We start from the raw sequence: 18,153 nt of genomic DNA on the forward strand, positions 1-18,153 counted from the left end.
CCTGTGGGCCTTGCTGCTGCTGCAGCCAAAAAACAAAAGGTGGTGCTGCTGCTGCTTCTGCTGCTTCTGCTTCTGCTTGTGTCTGGCCCCTGTTGGAGCGTCCAGGCACAGGACTTCTGCTGCTGCTGACTAAATGGCCTCCTTAATTGGATCATTTGAGTAGCCAGCACACCTGTGCAGGTAGGGCATGACATGATAGGCAGCTGCCTTGATAGCGGGTGGGTGCTGAATGTTCCTAATTGACAAAATAAGATTAATGCTTATGAAGAAATATAAAATCTCATCCCTTCCCCAATATCGCGCCACACCCCTACCCCTTAATTCCCTGGTTGAACGTGATGGACATATGTCTTTTTTCGACCGTACTAACTATGTAACTATGTAACATAACATGGGGGGGGGGGGGTCTCCTGGCTGTTCACACAGGTGTGTCATTGCTGTACATTGACCATGCATTGCTTCTGTGGTATTGCAAAGGCAAAGACAAATGCTTCCAGCCATCCATTGCACTAATGGATTGGTCATCAGCTGGCTGTCTATGTCCCGCATCAATATAGACCAAAGTACAGAGGGTTAGGCTATGCTATTGTGCACCTACCTGATGCATCAGAAGGTGCGAGGCCCTTGCTAAATTCTGTGCACAGACTTTGAGATCTATGCTTTAGACTGTATCTAAACCTGCTCCAACATGGACTGACATTCTGGCCTACTTTCAGCCGATGCGACTTGTCTGTCGCTGAACAGTCGCTTTTTATGTATTCAGCACCTATGTATAATGTTGTAAAAATGCTCTAGAAGCTAAAGTCGCAGAAATGTCACACATATTTGGCCTGCAACTTTCTGTGCGACAAATTCAGACAGGAAAAATCAGTATAAATCCTTAGAAAATTATCCCCCAGTGTCTCCATCTGCTGGCGGTATTGAATAAGCATTGCTGCACTGATGGGGTATGCATTAGACGAAAAAAAAGAAGAAAAAGAAGAATAATACGCCCAGAAAAGAGGCGAAAAGGAGAAAAACGTAAAAAAACGTGAAAAAAAAGTAAGAGGAAGAGAAGGGAAAAAAAGGTGGAAATGGGTTTAAAAGTGATTTCGGCGGAGAAATATATATATATATATATATATATATATATATATATATGCGCACACACACACATAGATATAAACGTATTCTCCGTTGAGATATTGCAGCCGCTGCTGTGTCCAGGCCCAGGAGCCTTAGCACTGTGCTGTGATGTCACTCAATACCACTGACATCACTAGGTGTAAACAACATCTCTCCTTTGCTGTGTATGTGACTATGGAGCTGTTTGGTGATGTCGTCTATTACGGCCTTCATAGAAGCAACAGGAGATTGTTGCATCCATCTTGAACCCTCAGAACTACAGTGCTATGATGTCACTCACTTCCACAGGCCTTGCAGAGTGTAAACAACAACAACCCAGCTTTGTTGTGTATGTAACCAAAGGGATTTGTGATGTCACCTAGAACCTTCACAGCAGCGACAGCTTTATGAGGAGCATCAGCACTGCTCTGCCTGAGCAGAACCATCACCGCCATAGGTTGTCAAATAACCCGGATTTAACCCACACAGGTAAGTCCAATGGGGTGCAGGCATGTCCTCTATGCTTACAGCTTCCCGTGGGTGTTGGTTTGATACCGTTTGGGGACAGCCAAGGAGGCATCTGCAGGCAACAAAGGTAGGTGTGTGCTTGTGTGTGTGTTTCCTATGCAGATCCTAAGCCCAGTGTCACATGCAAGTAGGAGGAGTAAGAAGGGTTCCTGGCAAATCCGGGTTATGGATTGCATTTAAAAAGGCCCCGTGGGAGTGCAATGGGCCCCTGTCTTGCTGCTTAGCAATAATGGTATGGGTTTAGGTTCTGCTGTGTGTACTGGTGGTTGACTGCCCCCCAGCCCAGAGTGTGCATGGAAAATTGTCTGGCAGCCTCCCTGACAGCAAGCAGTGATAGTGCCCATGAAGGGGACCTTGTTGGGCCCGCCCCTTTCACGGTTATCGCTTCTCGGCCTTTTGGCTAAGATCAAGTGTAGTATCTGTTCTTATCAGTTTAATATCTGATACGTCCCCTATCTGGGGACCATATATTAAATGGATTTTTGAGAACGGGGGCCGATTTCGAAGCTTGCTTCCGTCGCCCTATGCATTGACCCGATATGGCAGTATCTTCGGGTACAGTGCACCACCCCCTTACAGGGTTAAAAAGAAAGATTCCTACTTTCATTGCTACCTGCTTGCTGGCTAGCCAGCTAGCCAGCCCTGTGGGCCTTGCTGCTGCTGCAGCCAAAAAACAAAAGGTGGTGCTGCTGCTGCTTCTGCTGCTTCTGCTTCTGCTTGTGTCTGGCCCCTGTTGGAGCGTCCAGGCACAGGACTTCTGCTGCTGCTGACTAAATGGCCTCCTTAATTGGATCATTTGAGTAGCCAGCACACCTGTGCAGGTAGGGCATGACATGATAGGCAGCTGCCTTGATAGCGGGTGGGTGCTGAATGTTCCTAATTGACAAAATAAGATTAATGCTTATGAAGAAATATAAAATCTCATCCCTTCCCCAATATCGCGCCACACCCCTACCCCTTAATTCCCTGGTTGAAAACGTGATGGACATATGTCTTTTTTCGACCGTACTAACTATGTAACTATGTAACATAACATGGGGGGGGGGGGGGGGTCTCCTGGCTGTTCACACAGGTGTGTCATTGCTGTACATTGACCATGCATTGCTTCTGTGGTATTGCAAAGGCAAAGACAAATGCTTCCAGCCATCCATTGCACTAATGGATTGGTCATCAGCTGGCTGTCTATGTCCCGCATCAATATAGACCAAAGTACAGAGGGTTAGGCTATGCTATTGTGCACCTACCTGATGCATCAGAAGGTGCGAGGCCCTTGCTAAATTCTGTGCACAGACTTTGAGATCTATGCTTTAGACTGTATCTAAACCTGCTCCAACATGGACTGACATTCTGGCCTACTTTCAGCCGATGCGACTTGTCTGTCGCTGAACAGTCGCTTTTTATGTATTCAGCACCTATGTATAATGTTGTAAAAATGCTCTAGAAGCTAAAGTCGCAGAAATGTCACACATATTTGGCCTGCAACTTTCTGTGCGACAAATTCAGACAGGAAAAATCAGTATAAATCCTTAGAAAATTATCCCCCAGTGTCTCCATCTGCTGGCGGTATTGAATAAGCATTGCTGCACTGATGGGGTATGCATTAGACGAAAAAAAAGAAGAAAAAGAAGAATAATACGCCCAGAAAAGAGACGAAAAGGAGAAAAACGTAAAAAAACGTGAAAAAAAAGTAAGAGGAAGAGAAGGGAAAAAAAGGTGGAAATGGGTTTAAAAGTGATTTCGGCGGAGAAATATATATATATATATATATATATATATATATATGCGCACACACACACATAGATATAAACGTATTCTCCGTTGAGATATTGCAGCCGCTGCTGTGTCCAGGCCCAGGAGCCTTAGCACTGTGCTGTGATGTCACTCAATACCACTGACATCACTAGGTGTAAACAACATCTCTCCTTTGCTGTGTATGTGACTATGGAGCTGTTTGGTGATGTCGTCTATTACGGCCTTCATAAAAGCAACAGGAGATTGTTGCATCCATCTTGAACCCTCAGAACTACAGTGCTATGATGTCACTCACTTCCACAGGCCTTGCAGAGTGTAAACAACAACAACCCAGCTTTGTTGTGTATGTAACCAAAGGGATTTGTGATGTCACCTAGAACCTTCACAGCAGCGACAGCTTTATGAGGAGCATCAGCACTGCTCTGCCTGAGCAGAACCATCACCGCCATAGGTTGTCAAATAACCCGGATTTAACCCACACAGGTAAGTCCAATGGGGTGCAGGCATGTCCTCTATGCTTACAGCTTCCCGTGGGTGTTGGTTTGATACCGTTTGGGGACAGCCAAGGAGGCATCTGCAGGCAACAAAGGTAGGTGTGTGCTTGTGTGTGTGTTTCCTATGCAGATCCTAAGCCCAGTGTCACATGCAAGTAGGAGGAGTAAGAAGGGTTCCTGGCAAATCCGGGTTATGGATTGCATTTAAAAAGGCCCCGTGGGAGTGCAATGGGCCCCTGTCTTGCTGCTTAGCAATAATGGTATGGGTTTAGGTTCTGCTGTGTGTACTGGTGGTTGACTGCCCCCCAGCCCAGAGTGTGCATGGAAAATTGTCTGGCAGCCTCCCTGACAGCAAGCAGTGATAGTGCCCATGAAGGGGACCTTGTTGGGCCCGCCCCTTTCACGGTTATCGCTTCTCGGCCTTTTGGCTAGATCAAGTGTCTGGTCAGGAGGATCCTGGGAGTTTGTCCTACCTTTTCCAAGGGGGGCTGCTACGAGGAACCGAAAAGGCGATCGACAAGATGGGTGTTCGCATCCGTTACCTTACATCCGGTGAAACGCGGATTCGTTTTTCCTTTCGCTTTGATGTTGATGAAGACAAGCAAGAACTCGTCCAACTTTCTTATTTTGTGAAAGAAACTCTCTACAAGCTTCTTGGGGTGAAGAAAGAGAACATCGTCTGTCTCAGAGATCCTCGGAAGGGCAGCTTCATCCTAACTCTGGACTCTGCTTATGCATGCCAGAATCTTTTTGAGAAGCTGAAAAGCAATCAAGACCTTGCTGAGCTTGATGGGATCACGGTCACAGTGTTGTATACTGGAGGCGATATTCCTCTAGTTGTGTGTATGCACAATCCCTTTGTGACTGTGTCCCATATTGAGCTCTTTTTGGGGAAATACTGCAGTTCTGTTAAGTATTCCCATAAGGTGATGAATTCAGAAGACCTATGGACGGGGAAACATAAGTTTTTTGTGAAAATGAAGGAGGATGCTACTGGCATTGGAGGGTTGTGTCATCCACCCTCCAACTTTTCTATCGGTCGGGATAAGGGCTATTTGTTTTATCCCGAGATGCCTACTTTTTGTAGGAAATGTAAGAAATTCGGACATACTATGGAAGTTTGCACGGACACTACAGTTCGCTGTGGTCGGTGCAATCAAGAAGGCCATGTTTCTAAGGACTGTGCTAAAATCGTCTGCAACATTTGTGGTGAAGAAGGCCATGCCTTTAAAGATTGCAGTCTCCGTTCCAGTGTAGCTAGATCGTGGGCTGACCGTGTAGCGGGGAGAGTGGGTGTAGTGCAAGCTGAAGTACCACCTGCGAAAGCACCCCAGCGGTCTGAGGCGCCTTCAGAAAAGCCGGCTGTAACTTCTCATGTCGTGGCGGAGCTTATGGACCTTTCTGCTGTGCCTGAGACAGAGGGGAGACCTTCTGTGGAGGGTTCTGGTGGTGGAGGGTCACTAGTGAGCAGTGAAGCCATGGAGGTTGGCGTGAAGGAGATCAAGCGGAAGAAGGAACTTGGAGATGAGCCACAACTTGGCATTAAACGGCCTGTCAAAAAAAGCTCAGACGAATGTGAGGACAGTCAACATGCATGGAGGCCTTCTATAAGATCAGCGTCCGATCCAAAAAATATCAAAGAGTTCGAAAGCCCGGAGTCACCTGTGGGTTTCATATCGGACTCAAACTCCAGTAGCGAATAGCTTCCTTAAAGTGCTCCTCTCTTAATGTGAGAGGTCTAAAGAGCCCTACGAGAAGGGCTGCTTTGTTTAGTTTTTTAGAGACCTTGGACTGTTCTCTGTTCTTTTTACAAGAATGTGGAATTGAACATAGTCCAAATTATGAGGACCTTTGTCGTAGCTGGACTTTGGGACCATCGGTCTGGTCGGGTGACAATCTGAACAGATCTTCAGGTGTTGGGATCTTGTTTAGAGGTTCAGATGTACAAGTTTTGTCCTTCTTAGAAATTATACCTGGTAGAGCGCTATTAGTTAATATTAAGTACAATGGCTCAGAGATTAAGCTTTTTAACATCTATGCTTCTCCTGAAAAAAATGAGAGAGCCGACTTGATTAATGATATTCAGGCTTTTATCCCAGGTTCAACACCTATTTTAATGGCTGGAGATTTTAATTGTTGTATGAGTGGTGATCATCGTGAGAGTGGAAGTGTGCATGTCAGAGTGGATAAAACAGAGAAACAGATTAAGAGTATGACTGAGGATTTTAACTTTACCGATGTCTGGAGGAGAAAATACCCAGACGACCCTGGTTACACATGGGAAAATAATGTCTGCAAATCCAGGATTGATTTTATTTTTTTATCGGAAAGTTTTAATCTAGTTGAGGTTTCTCTTTTATCGAATATTTTCTCTGATCATAAGTTATTACATGCACATGTCACTTTACCTGGCCTAGAGAAAGGCAGAGGCGTTTGGAAGCTCAACACTACTTTATTAGAGGACATGAAAACAAAAAATGATTTTATTGCTGCTTATAACAAATGGAGATTGCGTCAATCCCAATATAAAAATATTTTGGATTGGTGGGAGGATGTTAAAAAGTGGACTAAACTGTTTTTTATCCGTGTGGGCATCCAAAAGGCTAAGGAGAAAAAGTTATGGTTTAAAATGTTAAACACTAAAATCCAAACATATTATAAACTAAAGCAAGCCGGGCTTGAGATGGATGATGTTATTGCTCAGACAAAGAATGAAATAAAAAATGCCATTAGTCAAAAAGGAAAAGAAATGATTTTTAACAGCAAGGTGCAATGTCTGGAGAATGATGAAAAGTGTTCGAGATTCTTTTTTAAGAAGGTGGTGGGAAAGAAAGAAATGATATCTGTAATAGAAGGGAAGATAACTAATGAAGAGATGTTGCGAGAAGCACAAGTATTTTATCAGGAGCTTTTTAATAAAAAAGATATTGATATTTCCTTTACTAATGATGTTTTAGATACCTTGGATTCAAAACTTGACAAAACTGACCAAGAGAGCCTTTGTGATGAAATCTTTTTACCTGAACTTTTAAGCACTTTTAAGAGTTTTTTAAATGGTAAAACACCTGGTTCGGATGGGTTGCCAGTTGAATTTTATCTGTGTTTTTGGTCCATTTTAAAAGATGATCTTTTAGGTATTTTTAACTGTGCTTTTAAATCTGAGATTTTACCTGCGTCCTGGAGAGATGGTGTTGTTACTCTGATTTTTAAAAAAGGAGACATCTCTAAATTAGAAAATTGGAGGCCTATTACCCTGCTAAATACAGACTATAAGGTTTTAGCAAAAATTTTAGCAAATAGGCTCAAGCAGGTAATTTCTAAGGTTATACACAGTGACCAAGTATGCGGAGTACCTGGAAGGAAAATAAGTGATCATCTAAACCTTGTAAAAGATGTTTTATGGTATCAGAAACAATGTGATCAGAAATTGGCAATTTTATCCTTGGATTTTCAAAAGGCTTATGACCGTGTTTCTCATGATTTTTTATGGTTGGTTTTAAAGAAAATGAATTTTCCTGATTTTATTGTTGGAAAAATTGCACTTTTATATAAAAACTGTTTTAGTCGTATTTTAATTAACGGTTTTTTATCCCAAGAGGTATGTTTACAGTCTGGGGTGAAACAGGGGTGCCCCCTATCACCCATTCTTTTCATATGTGCAATAGAACCTCTGTTGAATGTTTTGAGAAAAGATAAGCTCATTAGAGGAGTGCCAATCCCTGGAAGTGGAGGACAGAGCGTAAAGACGATAGCATACATGGATGATGTTAATATTCTATGTCCAGATGAACCATCCCTGAAACGTGCTATCAGACAGACAGAATTTTTTTGTGAGGGCTCTGGCTTCAAATTAAATAAAAATAAATGTGATTGCTTTGCAATAGGGAATTGGGGCAATACGGAGGTGAATGTGCAATATGATAAAATCAAAATCTTGGGTGTCATCTTTGACAATGAAAATAATGGAGAGGAAAGCTGGTCCATCGTCAAAGAGAAAGTGCAAAAGAAAATAAGTTTTTGGAAAATGAGGAAATTAACAATAGAAGGAAAAGTACTGATAATGAAAGCTTTGTTGCTACCTATCATGCTATATTTAAGCTTGGTTTTCCCACCGAGTGAACGCACCTTAAAGTTTTTAAACAAGATTTGCTTTCATTTTTTATGGGGGTCTAAAATGGATAAACTCAGGAGAGATGTAATGATGAAGACAAAGAAATTGGGGGGTAAGGATGTGCCTGATTTAAAAAGGTTTTTATATATTCACTTTTTTTCTATGTGTTTTAATGGCTTGCAAAGAAACTGTTATTGGTCTTATTTTTTAAAATATGCTGCAGGTCACATTTTTAGAAAAAGAAAGTGGATAACCTTACCTTTAACGTCCCCAATCTTATTTATTCCCCCAGCGCACTATGTGGTTTTAGAAAAGATTATTCGTATTTATGGCATTGCTAATTTTAGTCAAGAAATTTGTAGTAATGCACGAAAATTAGTTCCTGAAATCAGGAAGATAGAACAGATTTGCTTAATATCTAATTATTCCACTGAGAAATCTCTAAGAGTTTGGAGGATGGTGAATATGGGATTCTTATCTAATGACTTAAAAGATCTGGCCTGGCAGATAGCACATCAATGTTTGCCTACCAGAGAATTCCAACACAGAAGAGGATTGTGTCGTAGTGCAAAGTGCCCGAGAATGGGGTGTCCTAGTGAGGAAACAGTTTTACACCTTTTTTGGAACTGTTTTTACGCCCAAGAGATATGGCATTTGATAGGACCCTTACTAAAATTCATTTCTGATCTTAATTTTTTAAATCATGAAGTTATTTTATATGGATTTTATAATGTTTTATCTGTGGAAAAGTCTCGGGTTTTGTGGATTAGTATAAATTGTATTAAAATTGCACTATGGAAGACGAGGAATATTCTTCTTTTTAAAAGAGACACTATTACCTCTAAAGATTGTGTTCGCCTAGCTCTTAGTGAGATGTATGTTTTCTATTTATTGGATAAAAAAAGATTAGGTCACAAAGTGGCTAAAAGTCTTTGGAATCTACATCTGTGGAATATGCTTTTAGCAGACTAAGTATAATCTGGACTGCGTAAGGTCTTTTAGTCTAAGAATATTATATCTAAAAGTAAAAAATCTGTTCTTATCAGTTTTCATGCTGGTGGGGATGGGTGCTGCATGGAGGATGCAGGTGTACCAGGGCTTTCCGGGGCTGGTTCTGAGGAATCAGCTCGACGGCTGCCCCGATGTGACCTGTTCCCTCCGGGTCTCGCCATGAGGCTGAGAGGGTCTAGAGCCGAGGTACTTTTGTGCCTCGGGGAGTGGTAACCCCGAGGTGCCGAAACTCAATGGGAGAATAGACTCACTGAGTTGAAGCACGGGCACCATAATCTCTTCACCTTGTGGCACTCACCTCTTGATTCCCGGCCTTCTGGCTAGGATCAGAGAAATTTTTATAGATCCGGCCGGATGTCCGGGCAGTATATCTGCACACATTCACTTATTTATTTCTTTTTTGTCTCACTGTGTCACTTTTTGCGTGTTGTGTGTTCACAGGATTTGTCAGGATGCGGTAGCCCTTCTGGGTGTCCCTCCTGGCGGTCTAGGGGAGGTGTGTGTGGCCATTAGGTTCCGCACCTCCCTGCAAACACCCCGGGTACTCCTGTTTTGGCAGGGTACCTACCGTAATCGGCTCTGCGGGCAGATACCTTGGCTAACGCCAAGGGGGATGCCGGGAGCATTTGTGGTCCCCTAGTAGCTTCGGCGAAAAGGGACATCGAACCTGGAACCTCGCAGGTACCTTTTGGTCCGGAGGCGAAGGGTAAGGTTTGTTGGGGGGCCTCTCTCCTATCGGAGAAGGGCTTGCGATAGACCGCATCCTTTGTGCACGTTTTTTTAGTGTAACACGTTTGCACTTTTTCTTGCACTTTGGGTGAATCGAAAGCACGTTCCTCGGCTTTAGATAAAAAAAAAAAATCTGTTCTTATCAGTTTAATATCTGATACGTCCCCTATCTGGGGACCATATATTAAATGGATTTTTGAGAACGGGGGCCGATTTCGAAGCTTGCTTCCGTCGCCCTATGCATTGACCCGATATGGCAGTATCTTCGGGTACAGTGCACCACCCCCTTACAGGGTTAAAAAGAAAGATTCCTACTTTCATTGCTACCTGCTTGCTGGCTAGCAAGCTAGCCAGCCCTGTGGGCCTTGCTGCTGCTGCAGCCAAAAAACAAAAGGTGGTGCTGCTGCTGCTTCTGCTGCTTCTGCTTCTGCTTGTGTCTGGCCCCTGTTGGAGCGTCCAGGCACAGGACTTCTGCTGCTGCTGACTAAATGGCCTCCTTAATTGGATCATTTGAGTAGCCAGCACACCTGTGCAGGTAGGGCATGACATGATAGGCAGCTGCCTTGATAGCGGGTGGGTGCTGAATGTTCCTAATTGACAAAATAAGATTAATGCTTATGAAGAAATATAAAATCTCATCCCTTCCCCAATATCGCGCCACACCCCTACCCCTTAATTCCCTGGTTGAACGTGATGGACATATGTCTTTTTTCGACCGTACTAACTATGTAACTATGTAACATAACATGGGGGGGGGGGGGGGGTCTCCTGGCTGTTCACACAGGTGTGTCATTGCTGTACATTGACCATGCATTGCTTCTGTGGTATTGCAAAGGCAAAGACAAATGCTTCCAGCCATCCATTGCACTAATGGATTGGTCATCAGCTGGCTGTCTATGTCCCGCATCAATATAGACCAAAGTACAGAGGGTTAGGCTATGCTATTGTGCACCTACCTGATGCATCAGAAGGTGCGAGGCCCTTGCTAAATTCTGTGCACAGACTTTGAGATCTATGCTTTAGACTGTATCTAAACCTGCTCCAACATGGACTGACATTCTGGCCTACTTTCAGCCGATGCGACTTGTCTGTCGCTGAACAGTCGCTTTTTATGTATTCAGCACCTATGTATAATGTTGTAAAAATGCTCTAGAAGCTAAAGTCGCAGAAATGTCACACATATTTGGCCTGCAACTTTCTGTGCGACAAATTCAGACAGGAAAAATCAGTATAAATCCTTAGAAAATTATCCCCCAGTGTCTCCATCTGCTGGCGGTATTGAATAAGCATTGCTGCACTGATGGGGTATGCATTAGACGAAAAAAAAGAAGAAAAAGAAGAATAATACGCCCAGAAAAGAGGCGAAAAGGAGAAAAACGTAAAAAAAACGTGAAAAAAAAGTAAGAGGAAGAGAAGGGAAAAAAAGGTGGAAATGGGTTTAAAAGTGATTTCGGCGGAGAAATATATATATATATATATATATATATATATATATATATATATATATGCGCACACACACACATAGATATAAACGTATTCTCCGTTGAGATATTGCAGCCGCTGCTGTGTCCAGGCCCAGGAGCCTTAGCACTGTGCTGTGATGTCACTCAATACCACTGACATCACTAGGTGTAAACAACATCTCTCCTTTGCTGTGTATGTGACTATGGAGCTGTTTGGTGATGTCGTCTATTACGGCCTTCATAGAAGCAACAGGAGATTGTTGCATCCATCTTGAACCCTCAGAACTACAGTGCTATGATGTCACTCACTTCCACAGGCCTTGCAGAGTGTAAACAACAACAACCCAGCTTTGTTGTGTATGTAACCAAAGGGATTTGTGATGTCACCTAGAACCTTCACAGCAGCGACAGCTTTATGAGGAGCATCAGCACTGCTCTGCCTGAGCAGAACCATCACCGCCATAGGTTGTCAAATAACCCGGATTTAACCCACACAGGTAAGTCCAATGGGGTGCAGGCATGTCCTCTATGCTTACAGCTTCCCGTGGGTGTTGGTTTGATACCGTTTGGGGACAGCCAAGGAGGCATCTGCAGGCAACAAAGGTAGGTGTGTGCTTGTGTGTGTGTTTCCTATGCAGATCCTAAGCCCAGTGTCACATGCAAGTAGGAGGAGTAAGAAGGGTTCCTGGCAAATCCGGGTTATGGATTGCATTTAAAAAGGCCCCGTGGGAGTGCAATGGGCCCCTGTCTTGCTGCTTAGCAATAATGGTATGGGTTTAGGTTCTGCTGTGTGTACTGGTGGTTGACTGCCCCCCAGCCCAGAGTGTGCATGGAAAATTGTCTGGCAGCCTCCCTGACAGCAAGCAGTGATAGTGCCCATGAAGGGGACCTTGTTGGGCCCGCCCTTTTCACGGTTATCGCTTCTCGGCCTTTTGGCTAAGATCAAGTGTAGTATCTGTTCTTATCAGTTTAATATCTGATACGTCCCCTATCTGGGGACCATATATTAAATGGATTTTTGAGAACGGGGGCCGATTTCGAAGCTTGCTTCCGTCGCCCTATGCATTGACCCGATATGGCAGTATCTTCGGGTACAGTGCACCACCCCCTTACAGGGTTAAAAAGAAAGATTCCTACTTTCATTGCTACCTGCTTGCTGGCTAGCCAGCTAGCCAGCCCTGTGGGCCTTGCTGCTGCTGCAGCCAAAAAACAAAAGGTGGTGCTGCTGCTGCTTCTGCTGCTTCTGCTTCTGCTTGTGTCTGGCCCCTGTTGGAGCGTCCAGGCACAGGACTTCTGCTGCTGCTGACTAAATGGCCTCCTTAATTGGATCATTTGAGTAGCCAGCACACCTGTGCAGGTAGGGCATGACATGATAGGCAGCTGCCTTGATAGCGGGTGGGTGCTGAATGTTCCTAATTGACAAAATAAGATTAATGCTTATGAAGAAATATAAAATCTCATCCCTTCCCCAATATCGCGCCACACCCCTACCCCTTAATTCCCTGGTTGAACGTGATGGACATATGTCTTTTTTCGACCGTACTAACTATGTAACTATGTAACATAACATGGGGGGGGGGGGGGGGGTCTCCTGGCTGTTCACACAGGTGTGTCATTGCTGTACATTGACCATGCATTGCTTCTGTGGTATTGCAAAGGCAAAGACAAATGCTTCCAGCCATCCATTGCACTAATGGATTGGTCATCAGCTGGCTGTCTATGTCCCGCATCAATATAGACCAAAGTACAGAGGGTTAGGCTATGCTATTGTGCACCTACCTGATGCATCAGAAGGTGCGAGGCCCTTGCTAAATTCTGTGCACAGACTTTGAGATCTATGCTTTAGACTGTATCTAAACCTGCTCCAACATGGACTGACATTCTGGCCTACTTTCAGCCGATGCGACTTGTCTGTCGCTGAACAGTCGCTTTTTATGTATTCAGCACCTATGTATAATGTTGTAAAAATGCTCTAGAAGCTAAAGTCGCAGAAATGTCACACATATTTGGCCTGCAACTTTCTGTGCGACAAATTCAGACAGGAAAAATCAGTATAAATCCTTAGAAAATTATCCCCCAGTGTCTCCATCTGCTGGCGGTATTGAATAAGCATTGCTGCACTGATGGGGTATGCATTAGACGAAAAAAAAGAAGAAAAAGAAGAATAATACGCCCAGAAAAGAGGCGAAAAGGAGAAAAACGTAAAAGAACGTGAAAAAAAAGTAAGAGGAAGAGAAGGGAAAAAAAGGTGGAAATGGGTTTAAAAGTGATTTCGGCGGAGAATATATATATATATATATATATATATATATATATATATATATATGCGCACACACACACATAGATATAAACGTATTCTCCGTTGAGATATTGCAGCCGCTGCTGTGTCCAGGCCCAGGAGCCTTAGCACTGTGCTGTGATGTCACTCAATACCACTGACATCACTAGGTGTAAACAACATCTCTCCTTTGCTGTGTATGTGACTATGGAGCTGTTTGGTGATGTCGTCTATTACGGCCTTCATAGAAGCAACAGGAGATTGTTGCATCCATCTTGAACCCTCAGAACTACAGTGCTATGATGTCACTCACTTCCACAGGCCTTGCAGAGTGTAAACAACAACAACCCAGCTTTGTTGTGTATGTAACCAAAGGGATTTGTGATGTCACCTAGAACCTTCACAGCAGCGACAGCTTTATGAGGAGCATCAGCACTGCTCTGCCTGAGCAGAACCATCACCGCCATAGATTGTCAAATAACCCGGATTTAACCCACACAGGTAAGTCCAATGGGGTGCAGGCATGTCCTCTATGCTTACAGCTTCCCGTGGGTGTTGGTTTGATACCGTTTGGGGACAGCCAAGGAGGCATCTGCAGGCAACAAAGGTAGGTGTGTGCTTGTGTGTGTGTTTCCTATGCAGATCCTAAGCCCAGTGTCACATGCAAGTAGGAGGAGTAAGAAGGGTTCCTGGCAAATCCGGGTTATGGATTGCATTTAAAAAGGCCCCGTGGGAGTGCAATGGGCCCCTGTCTTGCTGCTTAGCAATAATGGTATGGGTTTAGGTTCTGCTGTGTGTACTGGTGGTTGACTGCCCCCCAGCCCAGAGTGTGCATGGAAAATTGTCTGGCAGCCTCCCTGACAGCAAGCAGTGATAGTGCCCATGAAGGGGACCTTGTTGGGCCCGCCCCTTTCACGGTTATCGCTTCTCGGCCTTTTGGCTAGATCAAGTGTCTGGTCAGGAGGATCCTGGGAGTTTGTCCTACCTTTTCCAAGGGGGGCTGCTACGAGGAACCGAAAAGGCGATCGACAAGATGGGTGTTCGCATCCGTTACCTTACATCCGGTGAAACGCGGATTCGTTTTTCCTTTCGCTTTGATGTTGATGAAGACAAGCAAGAACTCGTCCAACTTTCTTATTTTGTGAAAGAAACTCTCTACAAGCTTCTTGGGGTGAAGAAAGAGAACATCGTCTGTCTCAGAGATCCTCGGAAGGGCAGCTTCATCCTAACTCTGGACTCTGCTTATGCATGCCAGAATCTTTTTGAGAAGCTGAAAAGCAATCAAGACCTTGCTGAGCTTGATGGGATCACGGTCACAGTGTTGTATACTGGAGGCGATATTCCTCTAGTTGTGTGTATGCACAATCCCTTTGTGACTGTGTCCCATATTGAGCTCTTTTTGGGGAAATACTGCAGTTCTGTTAAGTATTCCCATAAGGTGATGAATTCAGAAGACCTATGGACGGGGAAACATAAGTTTTTTGTGAAAATGAAGGAGGATGCTACTGGCATTGGAGGGTTGTGTCATCCACCCTCCAACTTTTCTATCGGTCGGGATAAGGGCTATTTGTTTTATCCCGAGATGCCTACTTTTTGTAGGAAATGTAAGAAATTCGGACATACTATGGAAGTTTGCACGGACACTACAGTTCGCTGTGGTCGGTGCAATCAAGAAGGCCATGTTTCTAAGGACTGTGCTAAAATCGTCTGCAACATTTGTGGTGAAGAAGGCCATGCCTTTAAAGATTGCAGTCTCCGTTCCAGTGTAGCTAGATCGTGGGCTGACCGTGTAGCGGGGAGAGTGGGTGTAGTGCAAGCTGAAGTACCACCTGCGAAAGCACCCCAGCGGTCTGAGGCGCCTTCAGAAAAGCCGGCTGTAACTTCTCATGTCGTGGCGGAGCTTATGGACCTTTCTGCTGTGCCTGAGACAGAGGGGAGACCTTCTGTGGAGGGTTCTGGTGGTGGAGGGTCACTAGTGAGCAGTGAAGCCATGGAGGTTGGCGTGAAGGAGATCAAGCGGAAGAAGGAACTTGGAGATGAGCCACAACTTGGCATTAAACGGCCTGTCAAAAAAAGCTCAGACGAATGTGAGGACAGTCAACATGCATGGAGGCCTTCTATAAGATCAGCGTCCGATCCAAAAAATATCAAAGAGTTCGAAAGCCCGGAGTCACCTGTGGGTTTCATATCGGACTCAAACTCCAGTAGCGAATAGCTTCCTTAAAGTGCTCCTCTCTTAATGTGAGAGGTCTAAAGAGCCCTACGAGAAGGGCTGCTTTGTTTAGTTTTTTAGAGACCTTGGACTGTTCTCTGTTCTTTTTACAAGAATGTGGAATTGAACATAGTCCAAATTATGAGGACCTTTGTCGTAGCTGGACTTTGGGACCATCGGTCTGGTCGGGTGACAATCTGAACAGATCTTCAGGTGTTGGGATCTTGTTTAGAGGTTCAGATGTACAAGTTTTGTCCTTCTTAGAAATTATACCTGGTAGAGCGCTATTAGTTAATATTAAGTACAATGGCTCAGAGATTAAGCTTTTTAACATCTATGCTTCTCCTGAAAAAAATGAGAGAGCCGACTTGATTAATGATATTCAGGCTTTTATCCCAGGTTCAACACCTATTTTAATGGCTGGAGATTTTAATTGTTGTATGAGTGGTGATCATCGTGAGAGTGGAAGTGTGCATGTCAGAGTGGATAAAACAGAGAAACAGATTAAGAGTATGACTGAGGATTTTAACTTTACCGATGTCTGGAGGAGAAAATACCCAGACGACCCTGGTTACACATGGGAAAATAATGTCTGCAAATCCAGGATTGATTTTATTTTTTTATCGGAAAGTTTTAATCTAGTTGAGGTTTCTCTTTTATCGAATATTTTCTCTGATCATAAGTTATTACATGCACATGTCACTTTACCTGGCCTAGAGAAAGGCAGAGGCGTTTGGAAGCTCAACACTACTTTATTAGAGGACATGAAAACAAAAAATGATTTTATTGCTGCTTATAACAAATGGAGATTGCGTCAATCCCAATATAAAAATATTTTGGATTGGTGGGAGGATGTTAAAAAGTGGACTAAACTGTTTTTTATCCGTGTGGGCATCCAAAAGGCTAAGGAGAAAAAGTTATGGTTTAAAATGTTAAACACTAAAATCCAAACATATTATAAACTAAAGCAAGCCGGGCTTGAGATGGATGATGTTATTGCTCAGACAAAGAATGAAATAAAAAATGCCATTAGTCAAAAAGGAAAAGAAATGATTTTTAACAGCAAGGTGCAATGTCTGGAGAATGATGAAAAGTGTTCGAGATTCTTTTTTAAGAAGGTGGTGGGAAAGAAAGAAATGATATCTGTAATAGAAGGGAAGATAACTAATGAAGAGATGTTGCGAGAAGCACAAGTATTTTATCAGGAGCTTTTTAATAAAAAAGATATTGATATTTCCTTTACTAATGATGTTTTAGATACCTTGGATTCAAAACTTGACAAAACTGACCAAGAGAGCCTTTGTGATGAAATCTTTTTACCTGAACTTTTAAGCACTTTTAAGAGTTTTTTAAATGGTAAAACACCTGGTTCGGATGGGTTGCCAGTTGAATTTTATCTGTGTTTTTGGTCCATTTTAAAAGATGATCTTTTAGGTATTTTTAACTGTGCTTTTAAATCTGAGATTTTACCTGCGTCCTGGAGAGATGGTGTTGTTACTCTGATTTTTAAAAAAGGAGACATCTCTAAATTAGAAAATTGGAGGCCTATTACCCTGCTAAATACAGACTATAAGGTTTTAGCAAAAATTTTAGCAAATAGGCTCAAGCAGGTAATTTCTAAGGTTATACACAGTGACCAAGTATGCGGAGTACCTGGAAGGAAAATAAGTGATCATCTAAACCTTGTAAAAGATGTTTTATGGTATCAGAAACAATGTGATCAGAAATTGGCAATTTTATCCTTGGATTTTCAAAAGGCTTATGACCGTGTTTCTCATGATTTTTTATGGTTGGTTTTAAAGAAAATGAATTTTCCTGATTTTATTGTTGGAAAAATTGCACTTTTATATAAAAACTGTTTTAGTCGTATTTTAATTAACGGTTTTTTATCCCAAGAGGTATGTTTACAGTCTGGGGTGAAACAGGGGTGCCCCCTATCACCCATTCTTTTCATATGTGCAATAGAACCTCTGTTGAATGTTTTGAGAAAAGATAAGCTCATTAGAGGAGTGCCAATCCCTGGAAGTGGAGGACAGAGCGTAAAGACGATAGCATACATGGATGATGTTAATATTCTATGTCCAGATGAACCATCCCTGAAACGTGCTATCAGACAGACAGAATTTTTTTGTGAGGGCTCTGGCTTCAAATTAAATAAAAATAAATGTGATTGCTTTGCAATAGGGAATTGGGGCAATACGGAGGTGAATGTGCAATATGATAAAATCAAAATCTTGGGTGTCATCTTTGACAATGAAAATAATGGAGAGGAAAGCTGGTCCATCGTCAAAGAGAAAGTGCAAAAGAAAATAAGTTTTTGGAAAATGAGGAAATTAACAATAGAAGGAAAAGTACTGATAATGAAAGCTTTGTTGCTACCTATCATGCTATATTTAAGCTTGGTTTTCCCACCGAGTGAACGCACCTTAAAGTTTTTAAACAAGATTTGCTTTCATTTTTTATGGGGGTCT

At 43.1% G+C, this 18,153-nt stretch overlaps 3 non-coding genes across 3 annotated transcripts; all 3 read left to right on the forward strand.

The window, feature by feature from the left end:
* The first annotated feature begins 2,012 nt into the window (after positions 1–2,012).
* LOC130313050 (U2 spliceosomal RNA) lies at positions 2,013–2,203 on the forward strand. The gene has a single exon (XR_008861075.1). It is a non-coding gene; the product is annotated as a U2 spliceosomal RNA (small nuclear RNA).
* A 7,626-nt stretch (positions 2,204–9,829) lies between these two features.
* LOC130313165 (U2 spliceosomal RNA) lies at positions 9,830–10,014 on the forward strand. Its single transcript, XR_008861173.1, has one exon. It is a non-coding gene; the product is annotated as a U2 spliceosomal RNA (small nuclear RNA).
* A 2,094-nt stretch (positions 10,015–12,108) lies between these two features.
* On the forward strand, positions 12,109–12,299 carry LOC130313051 (U2 spliceosomal RNA). Its single transcript, XR_008861076.1, has one exon. It is a non-coding gene; the product is annotated as a U2 spliceosomal RNA (small nuclear RNA).
* The last annotated feature ends 5,854 nt before the right edge of the window (positions 12,300–18,153 follow it).

This window comes from Hyla sarda, unplaced genomic scaffold, assembly GCF_029499605.1.
Source record: "Hyla sarda isolate aHylSar1 unplaced genomic scaffold, aHylSar1.hap1 scaffold_175, whole genome shotgun sequence".
In the NCBI taxonomy this organism is placed as follows: domain Eukaryota; kingdom Metazoa; phylum Chordata; class Amphibia; order Anura; family Hylidae; genus Hyla; species Hyla sarda.